General features: G+C 43.3%; 1 long non-coding RNA gene across 1 annotated transcript; it reads left to right on the top strand.

Moving 5' to 3' along the window:
• Positions 1-1,258: 1,258 nt before the first annotated feature.
• LOC149452705 (uncharacterized) lies at positions 1,259-13,742 on the top strand. The gene is made up of 2 exons (XR_016314855.1): positions 1,259-1,301; positions 13,590-13,742. It is a non-coding gene; the product is annotated as an uncharacterized LOC149452705 (long non-coding RNA).
• The last annotated feature ends 1,651 nt before the right edge of the window (positions 13,743-15,393 follow it).

Genomic DNA, 15,393 nt, shown 5'->3' with positions numbered 1-15,393 from the left:
GCCCCTATAACAAGCCTCTTGTTATGGGGACACTCGTTCAGGCTTGCTTCCAAGCCGGTTCTATGTGTCCATTGACACACAGAGCTCGTCTCCACCCCCCGCTCCCTCCTCCCTGGCTGTGATTGCCAGTGGCTCCTGCTGCTGTCTCTGAGTAAATGAGGAGGGAGAGAGCCGCTGCTCTCCTACACATCACTGCTTTGAGATCACACTCAAGTAATTATAAGGGGGGTGAGCTGCACTTAAGGTTTGTTACCATAATGGATCAAATGCATTAAAAAACCTTCCGATTTTGCAACCATTTTAAAGTTGAAGTTTAGGTATGGAAATTTTTTACATAGTTACATTGGCCTAGTTTGGACCAATGTAAATATATACAGTATGTGCCATACCTGTGGGATCCCTGCGGAAGCTGGAAGTCACTGTAGTAGGCACCACTACTCCAGGTTTCCCAGCTAACCGCGGGGTTCTGTTCCCTGAGCCACATGGTAAGATGCGTACCTTTCTTGGAGCAGTAATGGAATATAGTACTGGTCTGTGTTTCAGCCACATTGTTACATAGATGGTCTATACCAGTGGTCTCCAAACTCCGGCCTGTGGGCTGGATGCGGCCCTTTGCTTGCTTTTATCTGGCCCTTGGGGCATTATTCCCCCTACTGTGAGCAGCAGTGGTGCATAGTTCCTCCCACTGACACCAATGATGGGACACTATTCCTCCCCTAATACCAAAGATATGGCAATGTTTACTCCCACTGATTCCAGGACATTTTCAGCTCCTACTGGCCACAGTCCGGCCCCTATAAAGTTTGAAGGACAGCACACCGGCCCTTCATTTAGAGAGTTCAGAGACCCCTGGTCTATACAGACGGTTGGTCGGTGATGTTATACAGGAGATGACATTTAATAACAGGCGGTACTCAGGCAGCTCTTTGTATTGCAGTGTTTGCACGCACAGGGAAAACCGTCTTCCAGCTCTTTTCTCTTCCACTTTTATAGCTTTCCTGATGTGTAAAACAAACTTCAAGAGAGGACTGAAAACTCTTCCCCTTCCACTTCCCAAGAGGGGAACACAGCGGATAATGTCAAGGATTTGTATTCATACTGCACATATGTAATCTTCCTCCAGCAGAATACAGTGCTGATCAGAGGACGACAATCACAGCTTTGAAATAATTTCTACCCTCTCCATTCTAAAGACATGACCCCCTCTGATATTCTACTGCTGATAAACAGTTCTGAATCTGAGTGTTTCTCTCTTTCCAGCTTCACTTTCTGGCAGAGGTTTCAATGTACAAAATCATAAGGTAAGAGCCTGCATGCCTGCCATGAAGCACTGTGAAAGGCCTGCTAAATATGGTTGCAATGGCTAAGTCTAGGTTCACACTTATGCACGTTGCGTTTAAGGCGTTTCTGCATTGCGTTTTTGCACTTGCGTTCTTGATGCGTTTTTGCCACTTTTTTGATGCTTTTTGCGGTTTTTTTTTCATTTACCTTTATTTTTCTTGTTGCTAGGCAGATTTTAAACGCAAAACACATAAAAAACGCAGCAAAAACTCAATACATGTTTTTCTGCAGCTTTCCCATTAAGTCTATAGAACCAAAAATGCAATGTTTTGTATCCCTGAGCCTTTCCAAAAACCGCACCGGGTGAAAATGCGGAGATGTGAACCTGTCCCATAGGAAATCATGTTAAATGGACTGTACTGCATTTCTGCAAAACGCAAAATGCTGCAGAAGATGTTTAGGTGTGAACCTAGGGTAAGACAGGTGTCACCAGAAGAGGTGTTCTCACAAGATTTCCCATCACCACCTGTTCTGTTAAAATCTTGAATTCCCATCACTTAAAGCAGAATTCCACCCAAAAGGGGAAGTTCCTCTTTAGACCCGGTTCACATATATGCGGTCATTTGAATGGACTACCGTACCATGTGACACGTAGAGAAGAAGTCCCTGCACTTTTTCCGAAAATGCAGCCCGCACGGGAACCTCGGTTCCCAGTGTGGTTGCATTTTCCAGTGCGGGCGATGTGCCATTAGAACTAATGGCACCCGCCAGCAGGTCCGCATTCTTCTGTGGGGGTGGTGCGGCTGCACAAATTTTTGTGCGGATCCGCAGCAGCACCACCTGCACAGATGTGAACCTAGCCTTAAGGCTTTGTCCCCTGCTCCCCATTAAGGATTGGCACCTTTGGGGCATGGAGGGAGAGGGTACCTGAATTCCCACTTCTGCTGTGATCTCCTAGGCAATTGGAAGCGGAAGTTGTACTCCTCCTCTCCCTCCCCATAGTCTTCTGGGACACATGACAGAAGACTACGGGACCATTCACAAAGGGCAGCACTACTCGTGTAGTGGGCATCAGGCTGTGAAGCCGCAAGCTGTCACAGCCGGGTGCCCACACTGAAGATGCCGGTGCCGGGGAGACAGGGTGGTCGGTCAGCCCGGCCGTGGTGAGGACCCCGCAGGATCGAGGGACAGGTGAGTGTCCAATTTTTAAAAGTCAGCAGCTACAATTTTTGTAGCTGCTGACTTTTATTTTTTTTAATTCCGACTGGACCTCCACTTTAAGTGGATGCCCCCCAGGGGACAAGCCAGATTTCCAGATCACGTGCCACTGATTAGCTATCACAATGGTCTTTGACAATTCAGTCACAGTGCTGGGAGGGGCGCTTTCTCAGCATACAAATCCTGGCTGCGAAAGGACGCATGTGTACAGTGGTGTGTTTTGTTTATGTGCTGCCCTAGGCAACAAAAAAATCAGGCACCCTCCCCAATAAAAAAAATAAAAAATAGGGGTGAGAGAGAAAAAAAGCAGCCAGCCATGCCTGGTTCCACAGACAGAGAGATGCATTCTTCTAGCACTCACCTACATCTCTCTGGAATAAAAGCAGTCAGCCAGCTGAGGAAAAAAAGAGATAAGTGGGGAGGACAGAGTCTGAGAGAGGAGAAGATAAGCTGGGAAGGACAGCGACTGGGAGAAGAGGAGATAAGCACGGGAGGACTGCGAATGAGAGAGGCAGAGATAAGCAGGGGAGGACAGTGAATGAGAGAGGAGGAGATAAGCAGGGGAGGACAGAGAATGAGAGAGGCAGAGATAAGCAGGGGAGGACAGTGAATGAGAGAGGCAGAGATAAGCAGGGGAGGACAGCAAATGAGAGAGTTGGAGATAAGCAGGGGAGGACAGTGAATGAGAGAGTTGGAGATAAGCAGGGGAGGACTGCAAATGAGAGAGGCAGAGATAAGCAGGGGAGGACAGTGAATGAGAGAGGCAGAGATAAGCAGGGGAGGACAGCGAATGAGAGAGTTGGAGATAAGCAGGGGAGGACAGTGAATGAGAGAGGCAGAGATAAGCAGGGGAGGACTGCAAATGAGAGAGGCAGAGATAAGCAGGGGAGGACAGTGAATGAGAGAGGCAGAGATAAGTAGGGGAGGACAGAGAATGAGAGAGGCAGAGATAAGGAGATAAGAAGAGGAGGACAGCAATTGAGAGAGGAGGAGATAACCAGGGAAGTAAGGAGACTGAGAGAGAAGGCGATAAGTAGAGAAGGACAGCGGCTGAGAAAGGAAGAAATAAGTGGGGGAGGACAGTGGCTGAGAGATGAGGAGATAAGTTGGGGAGGACAGCAGCTGACAGAAGAGGAGATAAGCAGGGGAGGATAGTGGCTAATAGATGAGGAGATAAGCAGGGGAGGACAGTGGCTGAGAGAGGAGGAAATAAGCAGGGGAGGAGAGTGGCTGAGAGAGGAGGAGACAAGCAGAGGAGGACAGCAACTGAGAAGGTAGGAGATAAGCAGAAAGGACAGTGGCTGAGAGATGAAGAGATAAGTAGGGGAGGACAGTGGCTGAGAAAATAGGTGGTAAGCAGAGGAGGATAGCAACCGAGAGAGGAGGAGCTAAGCATGGAGGACAGTGGCTGAGAGATGAGGAGATATGTAGGGGAGGACTGTGGCTAAGAAAAGAGGAGATAAGCAGGGGAGGAGAGCGGAGCAAATGGGTGAGGAGATTAGGTGAGTGATGGAATGAGGAGGAGAGTAGAGAGGAAGAGAAGAGGACAAGGTGAAGTGTTGAGGGTAAAGGAGGGGAGTTGTGCAGATAGATGCAGTTGGTGCAGCATATCTTGGGGTAGAACAATAATGATCTGCACACGTTTACTTGCCTGTCCAGTCAATTTCTCCCAGTGTTTCCAAGTGTCTACTGCCACAAAAGAAACAAGACCGCCATCTGGGCACCCATCATCATCCTATGTAACTGCTGAACCCCAACTTCACCTGAACTCTAAGCCTGATCTCTTCCCGTCCAACCAACTCCACAGCTTGAACCTTCTCTGTGGTCTCCTCCATTTGTTTTTAATATATTTAAAGGAAAGAAAACTGTACCATGACCGCAGCTTGTCATTTTCATTTTTTTTTCACCCTCACAAATGTTTTGGATAGATTTCTGACTAAAAAATGCTCAATAACAACACAATTGGATGAACTGTGAAAAGATCTTCTGTCCTCACTTATTCCTATAGTTACATCATAATCATTCAGTGAGAATATACGTATGATGACAATCACAAGATACAATGTGTCATTCAGATATTATTACATTATGAAGTCCCACAATACCAGTATTATTAAAGATCCTATCCAGCTGTGGGGCCCCCGGAAGGTCGGCTGAGGTCCCATCTGTCAGCTCCGTGCCCCACACCCCAGATTACTTTACTGCATTGTGACTTCAGGATTAAGCAGTCAGCTGGAGTTCAGGTGATGAATGACTAAAGATGAGAATTTCATGTACTGGTGATTTTCATTGTGTTCTGTACAAATAATACGCTTCTAAACATCTGAAAACATGAAAGTGGACCCGCCATTCATGTTAAGTGCAGCATGCTCAGTGATATGTCAATGTGACACTTCCAGGTATTTATTACTTTTATTATCTGTCAAAGAGATCACAATACTCCCCCCAGCAATGTTTTCATCTGCTTTTCTCTCCAGGATCACCATCTACTTCTTGGACTAAGATACCAGCTCAGATATAGCAAAATCCAAAATTGTATAAATCCTAGTGCCTGTGTGTTCACAAATGTCTGACACAGATCAGCCCCTGCTGCAGCCTCTCACCTTGTAACAAAGTTCAGGGTGTTACAGTCTGATCGCTGGGGGAGAGGAGACTGAGGAAATGCTTCCTCCTGTCTGCAGCAGACTGATGACATCATCTCAGTCTAGGCAAAGTTACTGACTGGAGCTCAAAGAAGACTTTTTAATGATTAACACTTAAAGCAGTTTTAAAGGCACACATTTTTTTTCTTAAAATAATACACATACTTGCCTTAACCTCTTTTTCTGGGGTCCCCCTGCAGGTGCTGTCCACTCCTTCTCTCTGAGTGCCCCCATAGCAACCTGCTTGCTATCAGTCAAATCCTGTGATGAAGCAGTAGGGGATGGGGTGGAGCCTCGCTGTCTGTATCTATGGACACAGGCAGCACCACTCGGGATGGAGCTCACAGGTGTGACACAATAGGAAGTGGCTTCCAATGGTGGCACACCAAGAAGAGGAGGAGCCAGGACTACCAGCAGAGAACCCCAGAAGAAGAGGATTGGGGCAGCTCTGTACAATTGTATTGCACAGGGCAGGTAAGTATAACATGTTTATTATTTTTTTAAAAATAAATCAACTTTACAATAACTTTTATGCAGATAATCAATTAAGGTAAAAGAGAACTTCATGCCTTTACAAGCACTTTAACTTCAGGCAAGGACACGTTTATTTAAGGTGGAACTCCAGAAATTCGAGACAATATTTGCATATCCCAGATTTCAGTTTTAAAGGTGGAGCTTTTCTGAGAAATGATAATGATGCTACGTATTGTGGCAAATAACCCTTCATCCTTGTACCCGCCATTTACAGGGCCACACTACCGCCATAAGCTTCTCTGGTCTTTTGTTGGAACAAATACAGAGTCCATGACAGACTTCATTTGGGGTGACAGTCAAGATCCAGACAGACATGACAGTTTGCTGTGTAAACGGGATGCAGATGTTGCACATTATTCCTAAATGGTCAACAAATCACAGAGAGATTGGTGGACCACACAGACACCACCCGGGACTGTTTAGGAAGTTAGATTAGTCAATGAACTGAGAACACTGTCCAGTAAACAATGAAACAGCCAAGTATACAATGTTTTCTCATTTTACTTTAAGCTTTACAAAGTTCATAACAACTGGATTGAGCTGCTTTACATTGAGATCTGGGGGCCACTGAAGCCTCTTCAATCTGCTGTGTTTAGTTTCCTCCTCGTGCTCCAGGGTATGTGGGTGGAGCTACAATGAGGGGGTAGAGCTGGAACCAGGGAACACATTCGCTGCATTTACTCTGGGCTATCTAGGCCAATGTTTCTCAACCTTTTTTCAGTCAAGGCACCCTTTAAAATTACGGACAATCCCGAGGCACCCTTTAAAATTATGGACAGTCCCACGGCGCCTTTTAAAATTATATACAGTCTTGAGGCACCCCATTCTAAAATGTGAAAAACTATTCTAATAGTTTTATATAACACAGCAACATCCACACATGTAGGACACCCAACATTAGAGGTGATTTATTGTTCCAAAGCAAATACACTTTTGCACACTGGTACTGACTAGTATTCCAATGTTTCTCTTCTCCCTCAATTTTTCTCTATCACTGAGCTAATGTGACCCCAGCACTGATGGAGGGGGGCAGGGGAGGGGCAAACTAGGATGCTGTGCAGGCAGCTGACATCCTCCTTATCAACTGATGTTATTGGTTGTCAGGACACCAGTGACTAGAAGGTCGTAATGGTGCACAATGAATACCTCTAGCTTTGTGTAACGAAAAGGCAGGCTTGTTCAACCCGCTGGCTTGTATACAAGTTTTGGGCAATTTTTAGACATTATTCCAAGGCACCCCTAAAGAAACCTCAATGCACCCCAGGGTGCCTGGGCACCCTGGTTGAGAAATGCTGATCTAGGCATCAGCAGCCTCTGTGGGTAAAAGCATTATATGGCAGCTGGCTGACAATTTTGCCTGAGGACTCTCAGATCATGTCTATACCTCCACCCCCTTCTCTAGACCATAATTCTCAACCTTTTTGAGACTAGGGCCTTAAAAATTTCTCAAAACCCTTCCATGAAACAACAGTAGAAAATAAAGCTTATACTGACACAATAAATGTATAGGAATTCAAAACATGCATTGAAATGCGGGCAGGTTCTGGATGGGGATGGGTGTCACTGTGGAGAAGATGGAGGTTGAGAAGTGGATTAGGAGTAGGGTTGCCACCTCATCCCTTTAAAACCGAACACATATTAATGATACAGGTTCTGGGGCTAACTGAATGCAGATAAGGCATTAAGTAAGTTTAATTACTGCCTTAATCAGCCTTAGAACCTTTGTAATTATTATGTGTTCGGTTTTAAAGGGATGAGGTGGCAACCCTAATTAGGAGGCTCTGCAACAGCCTTGGTAGCCTTGTGGAGGATGAGATTTTTGGCTGAAGCTTTTCTTTTTTTTTTCTTTAAGTTTTGGATAGAGTGGGTTGTGATTAGAGCAACTGTCAGGTTCTTATGACTGTTTGTGCCCCTGTTAGGAAGATTCACCCTTTTGTTTGTCCCAGTGACCATTATTAAAGTGAAAGTGAAAGAAAATTCCAAATGTTTTGGGTTGTCAGCAGAACAGTAACAGAGGGAACATCTTCCAATGGGGACACCAGATCTGCTGGCCATGGTGACAAGCAGGGATTCCCTCACTTTGAATTGCTTTCCTCTTACTTCCTCTTTTTGCTATGGGACAGGAAGTGATGGGAAATCTATGCAAAAAACAGACAAGGGTTACAACTAGAGATGAGCGAAGAAATGAAAAATTCGATTCGGCTGATTCGGCGAATTCCAGTGTGAAATTCGATTCGATGCGAATTTCTCCGCTACGAAGATGACTTATTTAAAGGGTTTCTAGGCTTCAGAGAGCCTTTAAATTAGTGCAGAACACTGTACCTTTAATTTAAATGCCCTTGGAGATGAGGAAGGAGAAGGAGAAGGAGAAGGATGAGAAGAAGGAGAAGGAGAAGGATGAGAAGAAGGAGAAGGAGAAGGATGAGAAGAAGGAGAAGGATGAGAAGAAGGAGAAGGATGAGAAGAAGGAGAAGGAGAAGGATGAGAAGAAGGAGAAGGAGAAGGATGAGAAGAAGGAGAAGGAGAAGGATGAGAAGAAGGAGAAGGATGAGAAGAAGGAGAAGGATGAGAAGGAGAAGGATGAGAAGGAGAAGGATGAGAAGAAGAAGGCTGAGAATAAGGAGAAGGATGAGAAGAAGGAGAAGGAGAAGGATGAGAAGAAGGAGAAGGATGAGAAGAAGGAGAAGGAGAAGGATGAGAAGAAAGAGAAGGATGAGAAGGAGAAGGATGAGAAGAAGAAGGATGAGAAGAAGAAGGATGAGAAGAAGGAAAAGGATGAGAAGAAGAAGGATGAGAAGAAGGAGAAGGATGAGAAGAAGGAGAATGATGAGAAGAAGGAGAAGGATGATAAGAAGGAGAAGGAAGAGAAGAAGGAGAAGGAGAAGGATGAGAAGAAGGAGAAGGATGAGAAGAAGGAGAAGGATGAGAAGAAGGAGAAGGATGAGAAGAAGGAGAAGGATGAGAAGAAGGAGAAGGAGAAGGATGAGAAGAAGGAGAAGGATGAGAAGAAGAAGGATGAGAAGAAGGAGGAGAAGGATGAGAAGAAGAAGGATGAGAAGAAGGAGAAGGATGAGAAGAAGGAGAAGGAAGAGAAGAAGGAGAAGGATGAGAAGGAGAAGGATGAGAAGAAGGAGAAGGATGAGAAGAAGGAGAAGGATGAGAAGAAGGAGAAGGAGAAGGATGAGAAGAAGGAGAAGGATGAGAAGAAGAAGGATGAGAAGAAGGATGAGAAGGATGAGAAGAAGGAGAAGGATGAGAAGAAGGAGAATGATGAGAAGAAGGAGAAGAAGGAGAAGGATGAGAAGAAGGAGAAGGATGAGAAGAAGGAGAAGGATGAGAAGAAGGAGAAGGATGAGAAGAAGGAGAAGGAGAAGGATGAGAAGAAAAAGGATGAGGAGAAGGAGAAGGATGAGAAGAAGGAGAAGGATGAGAAGGAGAAGGAGAAGGATGAGAAGAAGGAGAAGGAGAAGGATGAGAAGAAGGAGAAGGATGAGAAGAAGGAGAAGGATGAGAAGGAGAAGGAGAAGGATGAGAAGGAGAAGGATGAGAAGAAGGAGAAGGAGAAGGATGAGAAGAAGGAGAAGGAGAAGGATGAGAAGAAGGAGAAGGATGAGAAGAAGGATGAGCAGAAGGAGAAGGATGAGAAGAAGGAGAAGGATGAGAAGAAGGAGAAGGATGAGAAGAAGGATGAGAAGAAGGATGAGAAGAAGGAGAAGGATGAGAAGAAGGACAGTTCTGTGACAGTTTCTGTCTATTTCTGACAGTTCTGGGACATTCACTCCATACAGCGGTTTCAACCGCTGTATGGAGGGAATGTCATAGAACTGTCAGAAATAGACTATTAATGACAGTTCTGGGACTGTCCTTCCATGCAGCGGTTGAAACATTGTATGTATTTGTTTCCATAAATGGATCCATTTATGGAAACAAATACATACAATGTTTCAACCGCTGCATGGAAGGACAGTCCCAGAACTGTCATTAATAGTCTATTTCTGACAGTTCCATGACATTCCCTCCATACAGCGGTTAAAACAGCTGTATGCAGTGAATGTCCCAGAACTGTCATAAATAGTCTATTTCTGATAGATCTGGGACATTCACTCCATACAGCTGTTTTAACCGCTGTATGGAGGGAATGTCATGGAACTGTCAGAAATAGACTATTAATGACAGTTCTGGGACTGTCCTTCCATGCAGCGGTTGAAACATTGTATGTATTTGTTTCCATAAATGGATCCATTTATGGAAACAAATACATACAATGTTTCAACCGCTGCATTGAAGGACAGTCCCAGAACTGTCATTAATAGTCTATTTCTGACAGTTCCATGACATTCCCTCCATACAGCGGTTAAAACAGCTGTATGCAGTGAATGTCCCAGAACTGTCATAAATAGTCTATTTCTGATAGATCTGGGACATTCACTCCATACAGCTGTTTTAACCGCTGTATGGAGGGAATGTCATGGAACTGTCAGAAATAGACTATTAATGACAGTTGTGGGACTGTCCTTCCATACAGCGGTTGAAACATTGTATGTATTTGTTTCCATAAATGGATCCATTTATGGAAACAAATACATACAATGTTTCAACCGCTGCATGGAAGGACAGTCCCAGAACTGTCATTAATAGTCTATTTCTGACAGTTCCATGACATTCCCTCCATACAGCGGTTAAAACAGCTGTATGCAGTGAATGTCCCAGAACTGTCATAAATAGTCTATTTCTGATAGATCTGGGACATTCACTCCATACAGCTGTTTTAACCGCTGTATGGAGGGAATGTCATGGAACTGTCAGAAATAGACTATTAATGACAGTTCTGGGACTGTCCTTCCATGCAGCGGTTGAAACATTGTATGTATTTGTTTCCATAAATGGATCCATTTATGGAAACAAATACATACAATGTTTCAACCGCTGCATTGAAGGACAGTCCCAGAACTGTCATTAATAGTCTATTTCTGACAGTTCCATGACATTCCCTCCATACAGCGGTTAAAACAGCTGTATGCAGTGAATGTCCCAGAACTGTCATAAATAGTCTATTTCTGATAGATCTGGGACATTCACTCCATACAGCTGTTTTAACCGCTGTATGGAGGGAATGTCATGGAACTGTCAGAAATAGACTATTAATGACAGTTGTGGGACTGTCCTTCCATACAGCGGTTGAAACATTGTATGTATTTGTTTCCATAAATGGATCCATTTATGGAAACAAATACATACAATGTTTCAACCGCTGCATGGAAGGACAGTCCCAGAACTGTCATTAATAGTCTATTTCTGACAGTTCCATGACATTCCCTCCATACAGCGGTTAAAACAGCTGTATGCAGTGAATGTCCCAGAACTGTCATAAATAGTCTATTTCTGATAGATCTGGGACATTCACTCCATACAGCTGTTTTAACCGCTGTATGGAGGGAATGTCATGGAACTGTCAGAAATAGACTATTAATGACAGTTGTGGGACTGTCCTTCCATACAGCGGTTGAAACATTGTATGTATTTGTTTCCATAAATGGATCCATTTATGGAAACAAATACATACAATGTTTCAACCGCTGCATTGAAGGACAGTCCCAGAACTGTCATTAATAGTCTATTTCTGACAGTTCCATGACATTCCCTCCATACAGCGGTTAAAACAGCTGTATGCAGTGAATGTCCCAGAACTGTCATAAATAGTCTATTTCTGACAGTTCTGGGACATTCACTCCATACAGCGGTTTCCGGCAAAAAGTGTATGTGCAGAGTTCCTCTATTCTGCAGATACACTTAGAGGAGCTCTGCAGATACACTTAGAGGAGCTCTGCACATACACTTTTTTCCGGTTTGGAATTATTCTTATTTTCATCCTACTTCTTCTTCTTCTTCTTCATCCTCATCCTCATCCTCTTCTTCTTCTGAGGATGAGGATGAAGAAGAAGAAGAAGAAGAAGAAGAAGTAGGATGAAAATAAGATTAATTCCAAGCCGGCAAAAAGTGTATGTGCAGAGCTCCTCTAAGTGTATCTGCAGAGCTCCTCTAAGTGTATCTGCAGAATAGAGGAACTCTGCACATACACTTTTTGCCGGCTTGGAATTATTCTTCTTTTCATCCTACTTCTTCTTCTTCTTCTTCTTCTTCATCCTCATCCTCAGAAGAAGAGGATGAGGATGAGGATGAGGAAGAAGAAGAAGAATGAAAAGAAGAATAATTCCAAGCCGGCAAAAAGTGTATGTGCAGAGTTCCTCTATTTCTGACAGTTCTCTCACAGCTTCTTCACATGTACAGCGGTTGAAATATCTGTATCCTAAATGGAAACTAATAGATACAAATTGTATCTATTAGTTTCCATTTAGGATACAGATGTTTCAACCGCTGTACATGTGAAGAAGCTGTGAGAGAACTGTCAGAAATAGAGGAACTCTGCACATACACTTTTTGCCGGCTTGGAATTATTCTTCTTTTCATCCTACTTCTTCTTCTTCTTCTTCTTCTTCTTCTTCTTCTTCTTCTTCATCCTCATCCTCATCCTCTTCTTCTGAGGATGAAGAAGAAGAAGAAGTAGGATGAAAAGAAGAATAATTCCAAGCCGGCAAAAAGTGTATGTGCAGAGTTCCTCTATTTCTGACAGTTCTCTCACAACTTCTTCACATGTACAGTGGTTGAAACATCTGTATCCTAAATGTAAACTAATAGATACAATGTTTCAACCGCTAAACATGTGTTCCTTCTGTCAGAGAACTGTCAGAAATAGCGGAGCTCACTGCAGGGACACTTTTGCCGGCTGATCGGGAAATGTTCGATTCGCGCACCCGAAGTAGGCAAAATTTCGGTTTCGACACGAATCGAATATTTCCTGAAATTCGACTCGAATTCCGGTTCGCCTAGTTCGATTCGCTCATCTCTAGTTACAACCCTCCCTTACTCTATCCAAAAAAGACAAAACAAAAATGTTGCCTTTAGTTAAGGGATTTTCAACTTGCTGGTGGCCTGGGAGAAGGAAGGACAAAGCTCAGAGGTGAAGAACTACACTATAAAAACCTAATTATACGGGACTTTAAATATGCCTCCAATCATCAATAACCAAGAATTAACTGTTTTTCATTCTAAAGTATGACTTACTGTATAACATGTCTTTTGACATAATGAAAACATACAATATTAAATTCCATCATTCATGTCAAGAGATCATTCTATAAACATCAACCTATCCACATACTATTACAAGATGTAAGTCTCCTAGATTGTAAGCTCGAAAGAGCAGGGCCCTCTAACCCCTCATGTACTGTTTTGTTACTGTATCGTCTCATGTTCTGTCCCCCACTATAATGTACAGCGCTGAGCAAACCTTTTGGCGCTATATAAATACTGTATAATAATAATAATAATAATGTATGTTGGTCAACACGTTTCAAGGGATATCCGGCTTCTTCAAGATCCTTGAGACCTCAGATATCCTACACATGAGCAAAGGTGCTATACTTAATACTCCTCATCCACTTCTCTTCATGCAAATCATCCTCGGTTGGGAAGAGATCATACGTAAGTCAAGCCCCCCGCTAGGTGGTACGAGAACACTAATTGGTCCAGATCTTCTTTCTAGGACCCTGTACTGTACATTAATGTGGGTTAATAAGGTGCAACATTCAAACAGACCCTGGTAGTGTCTCCTCCTTCATGTGTCTCCTTACACAGGATGGCAGAATGAAACTTTTAAAGTCCCGTTTAATTATGTTTATAGTGTTGTTGTTCAGTGACGATGCCGCCTATGGTTAAATGGTACTTTGTAGTAAACACTCCACCTATATCCTTTTGGATACTGTCAAATCTGGTCAAGAATTACCGCTGTAGTCTACGAACATCTTAAAATTCAACTCCAACTAAATTTTTTTTCTTGTTTGCATCCTTCAACAGGTCCTGTCCCCATTCAGGAAATCTACCCTCACATCCTATATGGTCCCTGATACAGAAAGTGAAAGGAAATGTCCCCAGTGAACAGCAATAACCTGGCAGAAGCTGTCATCATTCTCTGACCAATTGTAAAAATAGAAAAGTTTTGGAGTTCTACATTTAATTTCTGAGTCTTTTTTACCTAATTGATTTAAAATGTGCGGACAGCATTCCATCTGACCTCAAACAATTCTGGCAAATAGGGAATATTAAAAAAGAAGATGCTAAAAAAGTGAACAATTCTTCAGGTCAAACGATGGAATGCAAAATTTAACTTTTGCTTCTTTCTTGTAGACCAAACTGTGCCGCAAATGTCTGTAATTAAACTTTGGATAATATTTCCCTTCCTGAATATTACAGAACAGAATGATCACTGACCGGGGACACCTCTCTCTGATTTAATCACCTATTTAAAGAGCCATTTGTGTCTGGAGCGCAGTGATTGTGCGTGAATTGTAGCTGAGTCCAGGGTCACGGTGAAATGTGGGTGCACGCCGCCGCCGCGTGCCAGCTGTCACCTCCAGACAAATCATTACAACAATCCGCGGAGCGCGGTGTCCTTAATGAGCTTGCAGCCTCTAACAATCTCGCCTGAAATTTAACACCGTTCCGAAAAAACACCTCAGCGCGTCTCACTAATGCAGCCCCGGGAGTCACCTGACTTCAGTTAGGGCGACACAAATGAGGGCATCGCCGGCACTACAGTCACAGGCGATTTATTGGTCTTCCTGACGCAGTCAAATCAATGGAAGACCCGGAATAAAAATGACTGCGCTGAATAACGACATCATCAAGGTTACCTTGAACGCACGGAAACCTCCATAAATATCAGTAAAACTAAGTCAATAAGTATTAGGAGATCAGGCGGCCATTAGCCTTTGGCAAGATGGAGCAAAACGGGGAGGACGAGGGCAGATTAAAATGATTGCAGCACTTATGGGCTTTTATTTCTTAAAGGTACATTCCAGCACAGGTAGAAGATATTGTTTTTAGAGCAGCTCTGGGGTTCTGGGTTCAGGTTCTTTTGGACTCTATCTGTTCTCTCCTTCTTTGGGTGAGTCTCCTTCGAGTACACTAGTTCAAAATCCAGAAGCCTCCTATTAACTAAAAATGTACCTAGACCCAAAACCAAAAATGTTTGTTTTAACATTGCAGCAGTCCTTAGATGTGGTGCCTGCATTAGGTTTCTTTTTTCAGAGTGTTTCCTTTATTTTCACCTGTGATCCTGCCAGATACACACTTCCTACCCTGACCATACTGTAACTGTAGAGTAGCAGTGTTGTCACCCTAGGACAGGACTACAGAACATCCCCCCTCTCCTCTTCTTCATAACATAGAGAATGATGTGACAGGGCTATATAAATGTATAACAATAATAATAGTGTGTGACTGTGGTGGAACATGGGAGTGCAGAGACTGATGTGAATGGCTCAGTGTGCTCGGTTCAGCACTGTGGTATATGTCAAAATTCTATAAATGTATAATAAGAAGTAACTGTAGTGGGGCACTGAAGTGTAAGCTCCTCTGGTGCAGAGACTGATTTGACTGGTGTAGTGTTTTCTGTACAACATTGCAGAATCTGTCAAAACTATATAAATGTATATTAATAATAATAATGTGACTGTGTTGGGAAATTGAAATGTAAGCTCCTCTGGTGCAGAGACTGATGTGACTGGCTAAGTGTTCTCTGTACAGCACTATGGAACATGTCAGAGCTATATAAATGTATAATAATAATGTATGACTGTAGTGGGAAAATAAAGTGTAA

This window comes from Staurois parvus, unplaced genomic scaffold, assembly GCF_062004578.1.
Source record: "Staurois parvus isolate SC_StPar_1 unplaced genomic scaffold, SC_StPar_1.0 ptg000469l, whole genome shotgun sequence".
NCBI classification, from domain to species: Eukaryota; Metazoa; Chordata; class Amphibia; order Anura; family Ranidae; genus Staurois; species Staurois parvus.
This window is presented reverse-complemented; position numbering and strand designations above follow the sequence as displayed.